General features: G+C 46.6%; 1 long non-coding RNA gene across 1 annotated transcript; it reads left to right on the top strand.

The window, feature by feature from the left end:
* The first annotated feature begins 9,073 nt into the window (after positions 1 to 9,073).
* Positions 9,074 to 11,534, top strand: LOC146186480 (uncharacterized). The gene is made up of 3 exons (XR_014707858.1): positions 9,074 to 9,561; positions 10,222 to 10,306; positions 11,424 to 11,534. It is a non-coding gene; the product is annotated as an uncharacterized LOC146186480 (long non-coding RNA).
* Positions 11,535 to 14,135: the final 2,601 nt, after the last annotated feature.

Raw genomic sequence — 14,135 nt, 5'->3', positions numbered from 1 at the left:
AAATGTAACGGCCTAGTTAAACCATTATTGGCGCAATACTATAGACCATTGTTTGATTAAAGCGTACACTATTTCTTAAATAAAAACGTGAGACGGGCAGCTATAATGTGACTGCTGTCCTTTAGAACTTTAGTGAAATGATCGCCCCCATACGAATGTTCGACAATTAGCACCTTGTAGACACCACCGTATTGATATAAAACGTGTACATATCGCGCTTCGATCACATCACGAGTCATTTCAAAGAAGGTAAGGGCCTCGGAGGAGTTGATTTATTGGTTTGTTTTCAGTTTTCAAGATCGCCAAGTTTTCACTGCGTGTGATTCCTTTTCATATTTAATTTTAGTTCAAAAAAGTGCTTCTTTTCAAAAAGACTTTCCCAAAACCCGAGTCGCTTTGGGACGTTAAAGTCATATAGAAGAAACCACTTCTCTTCTTTTAAATTCCGAGGAGAACAAATAGCGCATGTCAGTGCGCATCATGAAGTGAAATTGGGAAACGGAAGCTGTCCCAAGCCGCGACAGTGTGATCCGTCCTGATTTGGGCAGGCGCGATTAGATAATCCGTTCTGGTTTTGATATCAGACCAAGTGGGAAGGTGGCCTTTAGAGAAGAGGTGGCATTCAACAAAACGAAACCAAAAGAGGGGGCTTAGCCGATCAAATGTCGCCGTATGACGCATTCTTCACGCATGTACGCATCGGGTGCGATAGAATAACTGCGCCCGGAACCGCCGCCAGTGCAGCGAGCGCTTCACGCTGCAGGGAGCGTTTGGGAATGCGGATAATCGGCCAAGGGGAAAAGGAGATTCTGAGCCATGATTGCGAGCGCGCACATCGACGTTGGTGGGCCTGCGCGCTTGTCGTGGGGCTGCATCTCGGTTCCTCTCCCTTTTTAACTTTCTCCAGGCGTGGCAAGGCGTGAGAGCCGAGTCAACGAGCAAGGGCGCCCTATTTCTGTGAGTCCTGCCGCGAGATGCATATGTGGAAGAGGGGGGATCGTGCACAAGAGAGCTCGGGTATACACGGTGTCTGATTCGTTGGCCGGCGTGATGAAATTCTGGAAACGTTTTTGGCCCCTAACCAATGAAACTTCCTTTTGTCGAAGTCTCCTGCTGTTTTCTTTGAATGTTCAGTAAAAAAATTAAGAAAAACATTTTTGTTTGGTTCATATGTTTAAAGCATCAAAGCAGCTTCGGCTATGAGGGACTCCGTATAGTTTATTGCTCTCTAAATTTTAATCATCCAGGGTTATTTACCATGCAACTAAAAAATGCGGCCGCCGAGGCTGGGACCGAACCCGCGTCCTGAGGATCAGTAGTCGAACGCCATAGTCATTAAGGCGCTGCGACGGTGCTCAAAAAGCTCTGCTGGACAGTGCCTATATGGCTTGGTTCGCCAGTGCAGACATAATCTGATGAATTTTGAACACCACATGCAGACTCTTGCGTATGAAGAATCCTATATTACTGCTTCACTATTTTATTATTTAGAATATTGAGATTTTTGTCGATGTTTTCTCGTTTTGTCCTATACGTATTTGTGCCACATCATGACCAGTTTCGGAAGACGATTTGTGAAGCGCTAAGCTTTGTATAGTCTATCTTTGACGCCATAAAAGGACACGTATATTCTTGCATGTTGCCAACGTTGACTTTGCCCATATAGGCCCGTCAGTGTCGCGGACTTCGATGGGTTAGCAAAACTCTATTTTTTCATCCAATTGTTTAATATGGGCCCATATATGCTGACCACGAACCCTACTTCATCGATACATGAGTGCTGTTCAATGTTTTGACTTCATTCATTACGCAAGCAACAACACAAGGGCAGTTGTCACATGAATAAACCTTTTTGCGCTATTTTCGTTGCTTTACTTTCAAGAACACATGTACACTTCAGCAGCTATTGCGTACCGCGCACATCTATAGTTTGCCGGTTCTCAGCATTTTGGCGCAAGTTGCTTTTGATTTCGTCCACTGTTCAACGGCGACGCGCGTGCCATGCAGAAGAGGCGATCACGGGGCTCGCAGAACGAGAACGACATCCTTATTATTATTTTTTTTTTTGTGTGTGTGTGTTAAAAGCAATTGTTACAAAATACTAAAATGAAAAATGAAAATAGGAAAATTGAGAGCTGTTTTGGGTCCGCGATTGGAATATTAAATTTTGCTCTCTCTGAGCGCAATCGCATTTATAAACAATTTATGCACGCAACGAGCCAAACATACGGAGAGAGCGAATGCGGATGCTGTAAGCGCGCGTGAACGCGCACATATATGCGGAGAAGGCTATACGCACGCGTGCTGCATACTAGAAAGCAGCAGAGCTAATTACAAAGAACTGAGCGTTGCAAAAAACATAACAATAATAATCTAAAGGTACATAGTTTCCAAGGAGTTCCTCTCTGGTCATCTCGTGAGGGTATACTATATGCATGTATGCATTCACAAGCCAGTAAAATTAATCGCTCGCATAGTGTCTCTTGTATACAAATGTATGCTTTTTGTTTTTGTGGTTTGCTGCGTTCGGAAAATACCTCTGGTTTTTAGCAAAGCTGTTGTTAATGGACTACCGATTGCATGAGGGTACGGAAGAGAAGGGGGGGGGGGGGGGGGGGGGGCTGTCTAACTTTCCGGGGCAAAAGGTCCCAAACCCTATAGGTCCCAAACCCTATAGGTCCCAAACCAGTCCCCGCGGTTTTCGCGGAGGGTCTCCTCTGCAGCGTCTGCACGGGGCAGCCATCGTGGCTATATGCAGCAGCCAGTGAAAAGGGAGAAAATTAGGAGTGCAGAGTTCCCGATAAAGAGATTATCCAGTGTCAACTTCTGACAATCGCATTCAAGGTACCACTGCATGCCCGCTTTCCTCGGCTATACCGGCTGCCTCACAGAAGCAGTATATATAGTTCTGGGCAAAACCCCAGCAGGCTTTTCATATAACACAGTTGCGGTGAAGCACTACAGACCCATCTTTCGGTTCCTCGAGTGCGGTGTACGAACCAGAATCCTTTTGTTAATTTTCCCGCCGTTTCTACTCTGTCTATTTCAGTGTAACATGAGGTCAGATAAGCATGCAGGTATCTGAGTGTTACGGTTTGTTAGGTTTCTATGATGGGTATCATCATGCGCCAAGGGAAGTTAAAAATTTCTATACGTGATGTGTGAGTTATGAATAATGCCGAAGTGTCGACGGATAAAAAGAAATGCAGTGCAATGAGTTCTCATTCCATTAACTGTAGAAATCGAGCGACATACAACCGTTACGCGGAAGGTTTGGTTTCCTTTGGTCTGCGGTGTTTAACGTCCCAAAGCGCCTTAGGCTATAGTGGAGGGATCCGGAAATTTCGAGCACCTGCAGGTCCTTTAACGTGCACTGACACCGCCCAGCATACGACGGCCTTGCTTTTTGCCTCCATCGTAATATGGCCACCGCAGCTGGGATTCAATCCCGCACCCTTGGATTCAACACTCGAGCGCCCTAACCACTGCGCCACCGCGGCGGGACCACTGCGCGGAAGGATCGTGCTCTCAGTACGGCGACACTTGCTGCCTGTCATGTTGAATCGCATGGTATACAATGGTTGAAATAAGTCAGAAGCCTGAAGTGCTACGACACTAATTTCAACCATATGCAAGAGCACTATATTGTCAATTCGTTGTAAAATGACTAATGCGTTCAGGTACAGTGTCAATCATGCTTAGCAAGAACACGGCGCCTTGTGGCCACGCACGAGCTTTGCGCCATTGTACATATATACTCTATCGCAAATAAATGCTGAGTAGAGCACGAGTACGTTGACCGCTCGTAGTGATGCTTCGTGTCGTCCACAATTTTGCGTGAATTTTTTATTGGCTTGCGAAAAATGGTGCTCCGCATTTCTGCTGCCACGCGGAGCCCTGTTCCCGCTAAGTGTGATTGACACTGTACGTCGCTATATGATGCTTGGTGGTAAGGTTTCTTATTTGTTTGTTCCTTTCTTCCTTTCTTTTTTTAATAGTAGAGCTCTGACATGCCATGGTTTGTTTCTGATGCGCTGTATAATAAAATGAGTATTTTGTGTAGCTTGGAGGAAGAGATATGTGCTGACTGTATTGACTGGGACCGCCTGAAGCGCCTTTCGAGGCGTGTTCCAGCCGGCAGCTTGATCACCAGGTGGATGCTTTGAGGGTCGGAATCAGGAGGCTCCTCAGGAATCTGGTCCACCAACTCCAGCTTCATCCTCTGGATCTCCTCTCTCCTCTGCTGTTCCTGGAGGGCCCTTTCCCTCTGGCGCTGCTCCTCTTCCTCCCTGCGGCGGACCTCCTCGAGTCGCCGCCGCTGAAAACTTAAATTTGTTCAGCATGTGCCAATGATTCGCAAAAGGGTGCTTATGCGACATGCCGCGTGACATGTTCGTAATGTGAGACCGCGAACGCCCTGAAATATATGCAGCCCATTCTGACCCGACGTAATAGCTTTATCGACGGAGACGATGAGAACGACGAGTATTGACAGATGAATGTGACGCGTAATATGGCTATCTCAGAAGCGTGTGTATATACTCACGGTCAGCAGCGGGATGACGGTTGGATGCGGTATACATGCATCTCGGGCGCATTGTTTCAAGCTACACTAATAAATGACTTTATGAATTGGTATAGAATAGTGAGTGTCATATGTACACGTGGATACAGTGAATATATATATATATATATATATATATATATATATATATATATATATATATATATATATATATATTGCGATGTGGATTTAATAGTTCGTTTGAACGTCTAGCGCTGCCAGTAATTCGGGCAGAGCAGGGTCGAATTGCCAGCCGCAGGGCACAGCTTCAGCACGAGAGATGGGCGCCGGAGCCAAGCGATGGTGATGGCGATGCCGCAGCATTTTCCGTTCTTTGTCTTCTTTACATTTCCCCCACGTGAAGAAGTCGCCATCCTGGCGACTCAGGGAGAAGAGACGACCAGAGGGTTGTAATATGGCTTGAGGCGGCTAACGTGGACAATCTCGCGGCCGCGACGGCGGTGGTCGGAAGAAGGGGTGACTGGCTCGATGACGTAGTTCACAGGGGATGTGCGTTCCAAGACGCGATAAGGTCCGTGGTATTTGGTGTCTAGTTTGTTGGTGGCAGGAACGCATAGCCAAACGAAGCTGTAGGCCTGGAACGTGGGAGCAGGAGTATCGGTATCATGCTGATCTTTGCGATAGCCTTGAGTGTTGGAGGTAAACGTGCGAGCTAGCTGACGGCATTCCTCGGCCTTCTGTACAATGTCTGACAAAGCACTGTACTCAGAGGCATCTGGATGGTATGGCAAAATTGTGTCCAGAGTACATGATGGTTCACGGCCGTATAAGAGGAAGAAGGGCGAAAAACCAGTTGTTGCTTGGGTGGCAGTGTTGTACGCGAACGTTACGAATGGCAGTACTTGGTCCCAGTTCGAGCTTCCAGATTCAGATGTAACATACATTGCGAGCATGTCCCCAAGCGTACGGTTGAAGCGCTCCGAGAGGCCATTTGTTTGCGGGTGGTACGCAGTTGTAGCTCGATGTATCGATTTACAAGACGACAGGAGCTCTTGGATTACTTCGGAAAGAAAGACACGACCTCTATCACTCAGTAGCTCGCGGGGGGCGCCGTGTCGAAGAATGAAGTGGTGCAGAAGAAAATGGGCTACCTCTCGAGCTGTCGCCGCGGGAAGTGCAGCAGTCTCGGCGTAACGGGTCAGGTGGTCGACGGCGACGATGACCCATCGATTACCAGCGGCACTGCAAGGTAGCGGACCATAGAGGTCGATTCCCACGCGATCAAACGGGCGAGCTGGACACGGTAAAGGCTGAAGAGGGCCAGCAGGGTGGCGAGAAATCTTGCGTTGTTGACAGGCGGTACAAGAGCGAATGTAGCGACGTACGAAATTGTACATTCCCCGCCAGTAGTACCTTTGACGAATTCGATCATATGTTTTGAGGACGCCGGCATGAGCGCTTTGCGGGTCACTATGATGGTGGGCACAAACCTCGGAGCGGAGGTGGCGCGGAATGACAAGAAGCCACGTTCTGCCGTCTGAGTTGTAGTTCCTTCGGTAGAGAAGGCCTTCCCGAATGGCGAAATGGGAGGCCTGTCGGCGGAGTGCCCGAGGATGCGTAGCCGCGGAAGTAGTGCCAAGGATATCTAGCAGGTTAGAAACCCAAGGATCTTGTCGTTGCTCGAAAGGCATATCCTCAATGGTGAGTGCTGACAAGAGTGTTTGAGGAGGGGACGATGAGTTAGGCGAGCACACCGGTGACCGAGAAAGAGCGTCGGCGTCAGAGTGCTTGCGGCCAGAGCGGTACACTACACGGATGTCGTATTCCTGAAGCCTGAGAGCCCAGCGCCCGAGACGGCCAGACGGATCCTTGAGAGACGCGAGCCAGCAGAGAGCGTGATGATCTGTAACTACCTCGAAGGAGTGGCCGTATAAGTAAGGGCGGAACTTCGTTACAGCCCACACGATTGCTAAGCACTCCTTTTCGGTAACGGAGTAGTTGGACTCGGCTTTGGTGAGAGCACGGCTGGCGTAGGCGACAACGTATTCGGAGAAGCCAGGCTTGCGCTGGGCGAGGACGGCGCCGAGGCCGACACCACTGGCATCGGTGTGAAGTTCTGTAGGTGCAGTAGGGTCGTAATGGCGAAGGATTGGCGGTGACGTTAGAACATTGCGCAGTGTCGCGAATGCATCATCGCAGGCTGGCGACCAAGAGGAGAGGTTAGGGGTGCCTTTCAAGAGCTGTGTAAGGGGGGCTATGATGGTTGCGAAATTCCGAACAAAACGACGAAAGTACGAGCAGAGGCCCACGAAGCTTCGCAGTTGTTTCAAAGTGGTCGGTTTCGGAAAGTCAGCGACGGCGCGCAGCTTCTCAGGATCAGGCAGAACTCCATCTTTACACACAACATGTCCGAGTATTGTGAGCTGGCGGGCACCAAAGCGGCACTTTTTGAGGTTCAGTTGAAGACCGGCGCGGGTTAGGCAGGTGAAGACCTGGCGAAGTCGAGTCAGGTGGGTCGGGAAGTCGGTTGAAAAGACGACGATATCATCAAGGTAGCATAAACAGATGTTCCATTTCAGGCCGCGCAGTACAGTGTCCATCATTCTTTCAAATGTGGCTGGGGCGTTACAGAGTCCGAATGACATAACATTAAATTCGTATAGTCCGTCTGGAGTAATAAAGGCGGTCTTAGGACGATCCGCCTCTGCCATGGGCACCTGCCAATACCCGGAGCGTAAATCGAGTGAGGAAAAGAATTCTGCGCCTTGCAAGCAGTCTAGGGCATCGTCGATTCGTGGGAGGGGGTACACATCACGACGAGTGATTTTGTTGAGACGGCGATAATCAACACAAAATCGTATGGAGCCATCCTTCTTTTTAACTAGGACCACAGGAGACGACCATGGGCTACAGGATTCTCTAATTATTCCGCGTTGGAGCATGTCATCGACTTGTTGGGCAATAACACGGCGCTCAGTCGGCGACACACGATACGGCCGCTGATGGAGAGGTGGATGAGCGCCAGTGTCGATGAGGTGGGAAATGGTCGTCGTGCGGCCCAAGGAAGATTGCGGGATGTCGAAGGAGGAGCGGAATTGGTGTAGAAGGTCAAGAAGTTGCTCGCGGTGGCGCGGCTCTAGAGCGCTGTCCACAGAATGGTCAAAAAGGTCCCGCTGTAGCGGATCGGAAGCCACACGAGTTGGGGTCAAGGCGTCAACTTGGCAAACAGGGAATGACACATCATCAAAGGCGAACAGAAGGTCCACGGGCTCGATGCGGCCAAGACACTCCCCTTCGATCAACATAGCGGGAGACGCAAGAGGATTGGCTACCAGAAGTGTGCTAGCGCCGTTGTTCATGTCAAGGACGGCAAACGGCAGCGGTAAGTGGCGGCGGCGGCAGACAACGTTAGAGGGCACAAAGAGGACTGTCGCGGCGGTGGTAAAAGAGGCAGTGAGGGGAACCAGAACAGCGCTTCCGGGTGGGATGGTTGTATCATGAGCTACGAGGAGTTTGGTCGCAAAACGAGGACACGGCTCGTGGAACAGGGCATCAGACGGTGCATCACTCGATTCAATGAGCTCTACTTGAGGACTGGCGCAGTCAATGATAGCATGATGCTGGGACAGGAAATCCCAGCCGAGAATGACGTCATGAGAACATGTGGGGAGAACGACGAATTCGATGATGTACAAGGCTGCAGCAATGACGACGCGAGCAGTGCAGATAGCTGTCGGCTGTATACTGTGAGCGGATGCGGTACGAAGCGATAGTCCCTCGAGAGGCGTAGTCACTTTTCGGAGGGAGCGGCAGAGTTTTTGGCTGATAACTGATACAGCGGCACCGGTGTCGACGAGCGCAAGAGTATGAACACCTTCAACGATGACAGCAGTAACATTCGCGGGATTAAGACGAGGACTTTGAAATTCTGTCGAATACGCAGTTCGTGCCTCGCGAACTGCGGCGGTTAGTTTTCCGGCTGAGTAGCGGGTCGTCGGCGCATTGGCGAAATGGAGCGGCGACGTGGTGATGGCGAACGACGAGGCAGGAAGTCCGGAGGGTCAGGGGATGCTGTTGGATGACCCGATGGGACGGGGAATTGGGGGGCCAAATAAGGTGGCGCAGGCCGCGCAGCAAAGGCCATATTTATTCGGCGCCGGCAGTAGCGTGTACACTCTAAAAAAAAAGAGTGTAAAAAGAGGGTAACTTCGGGATTTATGCTATCTGAAACCGCATGGCTTAAATATACCCTGCGCAATCACCCGCACGGAAGACGTTAGTCTCTCTCGCATGACTTTACACCATTTCGTCCCTGCAGCTCAAGCAAAAAAAAGTTTGCCGCTTGTTTCTTCTTTTTTTTTTTTATGATGGTAACCGGTTTCAAGCTGGGTGCGGCTGTGTTCCTACTTCCCGTCCGATGTCCTTTCAAGAGCTACCACAAAAGGACCCCTCGTTTTTCCCCGGAGGAGGTGGGGAATCGTCGAAAGTTGGGAGCATCTTATCTTCTTACAAAAAGCGGTGCCTCCCCCCTCACCCCCCCCCCCCCGACACCCGTCCCGTCTTTTGACTCCTACGCGAGCTTGACCGTGGAGAGAGCAAGGCCGAACTCAGAACAAGGGCGGACAGACAAGTGTGTACGCTGCAAAACAGGGAGAAAGGGGAGGTGAGGGGGGAGTGGTGGTGAGACGAGAAGCGAAGCAGTTGCTTTTTAGTTTTGTTGCTTTTATTCTCAACGCAGCGTCACGTGTTCGTAGTTGCTTGAGCCTGCCTGCGTTCCCTGCGACTCTGCTAGTCCGAGAAGACGACGACGGCGATTGCCGCACGAGTCAGCGTTCGTGCTCTTTGTCGTTGGTACTCATCTGTGTTTTTAGAAAAGTTCGGTTGCTCTCAGCGATTATTTCATCGAGTGCGCTCATCGATGCCTCACTATGAAACGACTTCGTGAAAGTGTGAACTTCGGAATGAAACGGCGGATGGCTGGTCGTCGCGGTGGTGGCGTTCCAACGGATCCTTGGCGCCAAATTTCAGCCGCGCATGTAAGTGACGTTTTACATTTCGTTTTACGTGTTTTTCTCTGCTATTTAACTTGGCCTGAACATGTTTTGTTATTGCTTACGTCCGCGACGCTGCTTGTTTGTCTGTGAAACGGCCTCTGAGCACGACGTCTTGGATCCCAACCTGAGCATACCACTCCCTCAGTTCAGACTGGAGGAGCGGCGCATCCCAAAATTTTTAGATGGTCACGACCTTTTTGCGGGATGTTAATGGTGCATTTTTAGTCGTCTACGATGCTCACAAGCATATCCCGCGGTCGAAAGTATGCGTCGACGAGCGCTAATGCAGTCCCGGTGATACGCATTGACGTGTTTGCATGCCGCATTATTTTTGCTCGCTGCCTACAATCGATTTTGATCGTCTGTTGTTGCTGCTTTACGGGAACGTTGCCATAAATGCGGGAGAGCATGCAGGGTGATGGGTTAAGTTTACGGTTCTTTTGCCAGCAACTTGTACGTTCGAAGGCAGCGCGCTTGATATCCTAAAGTCACGCTTTCAGAACGCCGATTTAACCCCGCAGTTTTGAGCTGATGGCGTCGAGACCAGAGGTGGGACCGAGCCGATTCGTGTACATGTATACTGTCGCAGTGACGCAATATGCAGGAAAGACATTTCTCACGCTTTTTTTTTTTTCGCTGCAGGCTCAAGTCCTTCGTCTCGTCTGCGCAAGAGCGTAGACTGTCGTTTCTTCAAAGAATTTGAAACTGGTCTCTGCTATCCGTGCTGGTAAGTCCAAAGCATTGTTTCCGTCCAGAAAGGGGCGTTTAAATTGACACGCGCACTTTTGTGGCACATATTGCTGATCACTGACATCTGCCTCAATGTATACTGCTTGGGATTCTCGTCGGAGAATATTTATGTCGCGTGCCATGTGTGTGTCTCCTTGCGTGTTGCCATTTTCGCTCATGCCGTGCAATATGGTGCACGCCCAGACAGTGACTTATCAATTGAGTTTCATTGTGTTTGAGGGCGTGTGCGAGTAAATGGTGTTATTTAACTTGCTGATCACTTATGTTAAAAACTGATAATAAATATTGGACTCGATCAAATCACTTAACAAGTGAAAAATCTGGGTTAGCTGGTGATCAGATGTCTTCAGCATTGAAGCAAACCATGTGTCACCCCTTCTCTGCTTTAAGACTGACTTTCTTTTTGTAATCGGTACATAAAAAGACCAGCGCAAAAAAAAAATAATAATTACGGGGACAAAGGAACAAAAAATGACAGGACGGGCACTGAAATACGTTTTGTGTTCCTTTGTACCTGTTTTCTTTTTTTTTCGCTGGTCTTTTAGGGTATAAGTATGAACCAACTGGCCCAAACAGCTATTTTGATTAAATGTGCTAATTTTCGTTAGCGAGCTAAGGAAAATTTTTATATCACTAATATTTTTCATTTGGGGATTTGCTATAGTTTCTACTCAGCTATTTCCATTCTGAACTTTTCAGCCTCCTGACCCATAGAAAGGAGGCTATGCCTGACCAATAACAACACATTCTTTTCCTTCTGTAGTTTCTGTTGTCAGACATTGTGTTATACTCATTACTACAATTCACTGGTACTGAGACATTCCCTCATTGAAGTTAATGTGTATTGTCATTGTGCTAGCAGTTTGTCATAAATCTGCTATTCTAGTTTATTTAAGCAGTTATTTCGACTGTAAAGAGGTGGCAGATATTGTTACAGATATATCTAGGAACAGGAGTTGTAGCTTTTAAGCTCACTGTCAAAATATTTGAGTCATTGTTGTGGCATGTGTCGTGCCATTATTTTTTGTACTATAGTTATGTATGTACTAGTTACAAGTATCATGCTAATGTTATGAATGATACCTTTGTTGCAGCGTACCTGCCAGTAGGAGGAATACGGTGTAGAAGTGCTGTTACTCCTGCTTCTAAAGATCAACCTGCTTTCTTCAGTGCTGGACGACTACTTACAGCAAGATTTGTGTGGTATGTATTTTTCGACATAGCTGTGGCATTGTGGTCTGTTCATTGTTGCTTTATGTCTATCAAAGAGCATATTTTTCGATGCTGAGGAGCAATAGCCCTGGCATTACATTGATTTTGGAACCATTCAGTGCTATTGAGCAAGTTAGCAAGGGAGGAATTTTTTCAGTATGTAATCGATCTGAACATGTTGACTTCTTTTTATTGAGTGAGCTGTTAATGTATGCCTCTTTTCTTTTTTTCTTCAAAACCTAATATTTAAATTGTTTGCACTTGGTTCTCAGCAGTAAGGTTATGTTCTCTGATGGGTGTAATTTTCAACAACTCACATGCTCTTATGTTGCTAGGTATGTCCACAATAGAATGAAACTAAAAATGAAGTACTGCAGGTGATATGTAATGGACGGTATTTTAGCACTTTCAGCTTTATTGTTTCTTTTGTGTTCTTTATATTGTTTTGTGCCATTTGTACTCAGCGTATTTTCCTTGTGTTCCACCACTACCATTTAACAAATATATATATATATATGCCCCCACCCCTTATGTCATGTCTATGGGCCTATAAAGGGAGAATGAATGAAATGAAATTTGCAGTACAATTAGAACTGGATTGTGCAGCACAGTGGACATGTCTGTGGTAGAGGATAATGGTTGAATGGCTAATCAACCAAAATTGACTTAACTTTTGCATTTTAATTTTAGGGGACAGTATTATATACCAGAAATGAGGGTCCCCAATATTATAGGTGAGCCCAGTTCTTAAATTTTCTGAAAGAGCAACGTAGTTCAAAATACTGAACAAGGAAAGGCGTATTTGAAAACTATTGTCTTGCTTTCCCACATTGCATGTAAAAAATGTTGCTGCACTTGGTATTGTTGCCAGAATCATGTTAGCTTCTTCTGCATCATCCAAAACACAAAATATGTCTATATTATCTGAATAAGAAATGTCAGCAACACCCTTTTTTAGTTATGTAATGTGGAAAAACCAACTTACAAAGCTTTTAAAGGAATATTTTTGATGCTCATTATGTTAGACCACATAGATGATTAGGAGGGTTTTAGGCCTAGGCTCACTCATTAATAGCCTTCAATTTTGCAGTTTTCATATTGCCTCTTATAAACAAAAAGAATAGATAATTAAGTCTAATCCTGAAGCTGTACCAGGTACCCAAAGTCCACATTGCTGCACAACCCACCGGCAGAGACTGCACGGGTGTCTCTTCATAGTTTATGATTTGCAATCTGTAAAGGTAAAGAACATAATCTTCGAGAAATTTGTTGTAAACACTTTTTAATAATCATTCTTGTATAATATTGGTCAGCATTTACAATTTCATTAGTTAGGCATCTAAAGAGATAAGCAGTTGACAGTTCTGGCAAATTGCAGTTTATGAGAAGTTTTATTCCTGCTGCATGTGCTGCGAGCATTACATGAAACAGCAATACATAGAATCTCAAGCTTTGTGGTTTGTTCAAGGGATTATAGGGGTATTGAAGTGTATTGTTTTTTGCCTCCTGAGCAAGATAATGTAGTTTTGAAGTGAAATGGCAGTCTCGAGAAGTTTTTGGCATCGGCATAAGCTGATGTGTGGTGTGAAACTAGCAATGAACTTATGTAAAAGTTGCATTTTATTGTCATGCTTTACATAATTCTGCATCTGTGACATCACTGCAGTAATGCATATGTGCAGAAGGTGCTTTGGATGTGCCTTGCTATCATTGCTCTTTTAGCATGAAATGTTCCATCTTTCAGAAGTGGTATCCCGCATTTTATAAGGCATAGCCTCTGTGGTATATTCATGCCTTTTTCCAGGAATGTAAACTGCACTAAAGGCAGAAACAATAGAATGGCCTTAGCCATACCCCTGCAGGAGCAAGCTCTGCAGGAACAAGCTTCATTCGTTATATTCATGAGAAATGACAACGAATGCAAGAACAAAAGAACCTCCCCCCATCCCTCCTCCCCCCCCCCCTCCCCCCAAAAAAAAAAGAAGAAGAGATTTGCAGTTGTCACTTGTGATGGATGATCAGATGACTAAAGACAGTGTAGTCTCAGGAAAACATTAACACTATAGGCAACATAAGATAATGTCATGAAGGACCAGAGACAGCGTTTTCTAGGAGGGTGAGACCATAGTGACTAGAAACAAGACCACTGGTATGGTCAGGTGTGAAAGCAAACTATAATGTTTGGGTGTTGGAGTGGAAACCGGCAAACAACAAAGGTGAAAGTGAAGGTGATAAAACAAAGTTTAACATAAAAAGCTCATGATAAAAAAAGGAGAACTGCACATATGAACGAGTAGAGGGAGGGGTTTTTTAAATCACATCTTTTGCCTTTATTAGGCTAGCTTCTATTTTATCAATATGTTTTCATTCATATTTCTTTAAATAACCCTCTGGGTAGTCCAACATCAGTGATGCCTATGGCTTGACCCTGCTCCTAACAAGAATATGTCTCATTGTATATTGTGTCTTATTGAGCATATTGTCAATTTTTTCTGAGATTGCAATGTGCTAGTTGTCTATGTGTGTGTTAGTGGCACAGGTAAAGCTCAGATTTGGAGAATTTTCATTGATCTATATTCTCATTTCACAATTCT

The sequence above is a fragment of the Amblyomma maculatum genome, chromosome 6 (genome assembly GCF_055883805.1).
Source record: "Amblyomma maculatum isolate TAMU_Amacu chromosome 6, ASM5588380v1, whole genome shotgun sequence".
NCBI lineage: Eukaryota > Metazoa > Arthropoda > Arachnida > Ixodida > Ixodidae > Amblyomma > Amblyomma maculatum.
This window is presented reverse-complemented; position numbering and strand designations above follow the sequence as displayed.